Below are 5,200 nucleotides of genomic sequence, written 5' to 3'. Positions count from 1 at the left end.
AGCCAGGCCCCTCTAACAGGACAGATTCATGCCAGACTTTTAAAGTTGTCCCAGAGTGGTTCTTAATATTTGCTACTGCTTCTTAGAAAACGAACAAACAAAAAAATGGGAATTCAAGTTAATGATAGAAAACGAAGATTGCGAAGGTAGATTTTTACAATTTCAAAGACAATGCCACTATTAGAATTAAGATTTTTTTTTCTGTAAGATACTATTGTTTTACATTTTTATACACTGCCAGAAGAGAAGGGAGACAAGAGGTCATTCGGTCTGTTTTAAAGATGGAAAACTGAGGTCCGCGGAGGCTGCGGGACTGCCCAAGGTCATGCAGCTCCTTAGGAGCAGAAATAAGAACCCAGGTCCCCTCTACTCCCCAGGCCCCTGCTTTCTCTCCAACATAGAGTTCTTAAGATATTTTAGTTGTTGCTTTGCTGTACACCTGAAACTGACATTTGTGAATTGACTACACTTCACAATAAAAAATAAGAATTAAAACAAATGAACAAAAAAGGATATTTTAGTTGTTAACTAAATATTCACAGTTACAGATCTGAGCAGTAGCTGGAGCAGGGCATGCTAAGTTTTCAGTGCGCTGGCAGTATAATGTCAGCGGGTTTTATGAGTACAGATGGTCCCTGGCTTACCACAGGTCGACTTTTGGTTGTTCGACTTTGACGATATGTAAAAGTGATACATGTTCAGTAGAAACCACACTGCAAATTTTGAATTTTGATCTGTTTCAGGGCTGGTGATATGTGGTAATACTCTCTTGTGATAACAGAAGCCGAAGCTCCCAGCGGGTAAACAGCCGACACACTTAAAACCGTTCAGTACCCACTCACTCTGTTTCTCACTTTCAATACAGTATTCAATCAACTGCATGAGATAATCAGCACTTTGTTATAAAACAGGCTTTTGTTAGATGACTTTGCCCAACTGTAGGCTAATGTAAATGGTCTGAGCATGTTTAAGCTTGGCTAGACTAAGCTATGACATTAGCTGTATTAGATGCATTTTCAACTTACGATACTTTCAACTTACAATGGGCTTATCCATTATAAACCCATGATAAGTCGAGGAAGATCTATATTTGTTCTTTCATTTCATCATTCCTTGCCAATTCTTTCTTGAGCAAATGCTTTGTGCCAGGTCCTGTACTCAGTACTAGGAATACCAGGTAGAAGATACAATTTATACCCGCACAGGCAACTTGTACTAGGGGTGTTTGTATGTGTGCACGCATGTGCTCCCAGCTAGCAGTCCTCTCTGTAGTATCCTTTACAAGACATCACTTTACTTTTAACACGTACAGTTAGGAAACTGGCTTTGAGAGCTCTGGGCCAGTGACTTTGGAAGTCAGAGGAGTTAGCATTCCCAGCATCCCGTCAGATAGAGATGTCTTTCTCTGTTTTATTTCAAGCTAGAAATGGATTCACTGGTCCTGAGTATCTGTCTCATTGGCTGGTAGAGTCATCTATGGCAATGGTCAGACATGAACATATGTGAAATCACACACACACACACACACACACACACACACACCACACACACACACACACACCACACACACACACACACACACACACACACACACACACCATGTGGAACCAGTCCTAGGAGCACAGGATGTCAGTTCTGGATTATATGATCCTTCTTCTTTCAGATGAGAAAATTGAGACCCAGAGCAGCTTAACCACTTTCTTAACTTGCTATTTAGTTAATCCCAACAGCTAGTGGATTCCTTAAGCCATCAAAACTTTTAGTTTATTCAGGAACTAAAAAATGGGAAGGGGTTTCCTCTTAGAAGTGACCTCATCTGAAATGTCACTGTTCCTAAGATGACATTTTGGAGAGGCATCAACGCGGCCGTGGCCTCTTGCAATTTCTTCATAGAATCCCAGGAAGTCACGGCTGTTATGCAGGATTCTAAGTGACTGGCAGTCAGATCAGACTGTCTCAGGTGCCGGTTGCTCCCTCTGATAGAGGCCTAAGACACCCCAGCTGGGGCTGGGGCAGGTGTTGGGCAAGCCTCCACTGCCCCCACTTCCAGCTCAAGGAGTCCTGATGGGGAGCTGGCAAAGTGGCGGGAGGGATCAAGGGTGTGTTCAAAGCACAGCCCCCACCACAAGATGGTTTGGTTTAAGCATAGGATTACTGTTCTCCCTTCAAAGCCCAGCGAGAAAAGCTGCCCAGGAATGCCCTGCAGGAACTGGAGGCTTTGCTGCCAGGGCCCTCCCTCCATGAGTAGTAACTCAGCCCATTGGCAGACTCAGAACTGAGGGCTCCTTGAGTGGGACAGACGTCCAAGTCAACTGAGTCCAAGTTCCCACTGGTGGGTTCTTTCCAGAGCTTTCTGCCCCTGCTTGCACTCCTCCAGAGACAGGATGTGTACTCCTTTACAAGAGCACCGTTTCTAGCTCTCATAGGGAAAGGCCACCTTCTTGTAACGGCCACTTAGGAGTCTCAGCCCTGCAGCCTGGGGCTCACCTCTCCCTCTGTCATCTCGTGGAGGTTTGAGTCCATTGTCTCCTGTGCTCCAGGCCAGCCACCTGCAGGTCAGTGCTTGGCCATCCCTACCAGACATGGCTGGGAGACCCTCGCCCTCCTCTGCATGGAAGGGGGGTCCTGAAAAGGGGAGCCCCAGAACTACTGGAAAACTGAAAGCCAAAAACTCCAGTTGCAGCCTGACCAAAGCAGAGATAAATAGGGCTGTTGTCTCCCTGGCCTCAGAGGCTTCTCAATAACACAGAATACGGAAGCCACAGAGCGATCGGAATTTCCTACCTGCTGCCTTGAAAACAGCCAGAAGTACATCTTCCCATCCCAGGATCTTGGTCAGACCCCCTGCAAAGCTGGCTTCTACTCTATTCCTCTCTCAGTCCTCCTGTCTCAACATAGGTTCTAGCTGGAGTTTTCCAGGTATTTTGGAAATAGCCAGAGCACAAACCATCATGCTGCCTGCTGCTCTGGATTCTATGGGCTCCAGCTTGGGGATTCAGGACCCCAGGCTCACTCAACACTGTGTTCTGGGCCGCTGGTCACAGGAACCCGTGGTTGGGTGAGCAGTGGGCGTGAGTGGAGATCTGTGGGCTGGGGCAGGGACCCCAGCTCCAGCCAGGTCAGGCTTGGCTGTTAACCCCCGGCCGTTTGGCTGGCGTCTGGGTAAGAGGCTGAGGCCGAGGCTGGGCTGGGTTGCAGTACAGCTGAGGAAGCTCTCAGAACAGAGTGTGACCCTGAGGGACTGGGCAGTGTTTGCCTGGACTGCTCCTTAATGAGCTCACCCCGGCACATGGCCCTTCCCTGTCACTCACTCGGTAACATGTGTATTCAGCAGAGTAATCCTGGCGAAAGCGATTCTTTCACTGCCTGCCTAACTGGACGAGCAAAGCCCCTAGGGGTTATTTGGACAAGAGCATCAGCGATCTCAAGAATGTGACCTGACCTAGTAAGTGCCCGGGAAAATAAGGGAAGTGTCTGCGAGGTCTTTGAGGATTAAGTGGTCGGCATTAGGGGCGGGTGGATGACTGTCGTGGGTCCTGTTAGGGACACTGTCTTGAAGCAGGATGAACAAAGGGGAGCTCACCTCCTCTGCAGGGGGATGGGCAGCTGGACAGGCCTGTGCACTTAGGAAAATGCTGTTTACGCTTCCCACCAACACACAGTAATGGCTCTGGGAATTAACGTTCGTGCTTGGGGGATGCGTGTGTGTGTGTGCATGCACACACACATGCACATGAGCCTGTCATTATCCATTTGATGACCTGAAAGAATAAGGGGGGCATTTGCCCTGTACACGGGTGGAGGGACCTAGAAACCCCCCAAATGCAGTGTCCCAAAGCCCAAGGCTAACGTGAATTATCTGGCTGGTCAGCAGCCCAACTTGAATTATCCTGCCAGGCCAACAGTGGCACCGGACTAGAGTTACACTAAATAATTCAGCCTGGAAAGTAGACTGCCAGGGGTTATGGTGTCTCCCAGATTCCTCACTGTCTCCCAGGAAGGGGCCAACCATCCTGGGGCAGGCCACTTCGTGTCTGCTCAGGGGGATGGCTTGGGGTTTCCCTCAAGTAGGGAAGGAGAGTCACTCTGTAGAGGATGAACTATGGAGATGTTCTCAGGAAGAGTCGTAGATCCAAGCATGAGTTCTGTTCAGCCCTGGGACTGTGTGAAGAGGAAAAGCCCACCTGAACGTGGCTCCTGCCTCATTCAGGATGAGGACCCTCCGGCATCGGGAGACCCTTCTCTGTAGCAACAGCCCTGCCTGCATTGCAGCCGCTCTCAGCCCAAGGCTGCTGTCTCGGCTGCAATCACCGCACCTGCTTCCTGAGGAGCAGAGACCCTGGCTACTGTGTGGATGGGCCCTGCCAGGTGGGTCTCTGCAGGCCTCCCAGGGGCCATGGGTGGTCAGGACCAGAGCAGAGCAAATTCAGTCATTGGAGAGTTGGTTTTCAAGACTCGTTGATGGTTTTCTTTCCCAGCTTTTGTCTGCAGCTCCTAAAACTGAGGCCAGGACAGAGTAGAGCCTCCATACATCTGCGCCTAATGGATTTTCCAAACAATGCATAATGAGCCAACTTCTCTACCTTGGTTAGCAGAGCTCAGACATCACACTCTTTTGGTGACTTCTGAAATGGCAGGGTCCTGAAATAACCATCATTAGCAAACATCGTGGAAGAGCGTTAAATTGTATCACCACAGGACACTCTTGTTAAAATGTGACCTTTTCATTTTCGCCTCAAATCTGTTTTATTTGCTGGTAAACAAAAACCGTTGTATAGGAAACATTTTAATTTTTAAAATTTTATTATTCTTTATAGAGCTCTTTACCTGTTCACGTGCAAATGTGGCATTTGATCTTTGCAACAGTCTTAGGCTGAAGGGAAATGGTGAAGTTTTCTTATTCCCATTTTACAGCTGGGCACATGAAGGCCGAATGTATTCCCAAGTCCACACAGCTTAGAAGCCACTGACCTGCGATTCCACGCCTGATGCCTTTCTACTGTTCCAAGCTGGGCAAGCCAGGCCATCAGAGTATAAAATTTTCCTTTTGTTTCACCAAATGAGAGGTGGCACTCAGTCTGGTCCTCATGGAAATGCTGTTATAAGCCAGATGCAGGGCCTGAACAGCTCTGCAATTACCAGGGAGAGGGTATAATTTGGGGAACTCAGACTGGGTGGGCTTTATTCTGAAAATCTCATT

The sequence above is a fragment of the Camelus dromedarius genome, chromosome 15 (assembly GCF_036321535.1).
Source record: "Camelus dromedarius isolate mCamDro1 chromosome 15, mCamDro1.pat, whole genome shotgun sequence".
Lineage (NCBI taxonomy): Eukaryota > Metazoa > Chordata > Mammalia > Artiodactyla > Camelidae > Camelus > Camelus dromedarius.
This window is presented reverse-complemented; position numbering follows the sequence as displayed.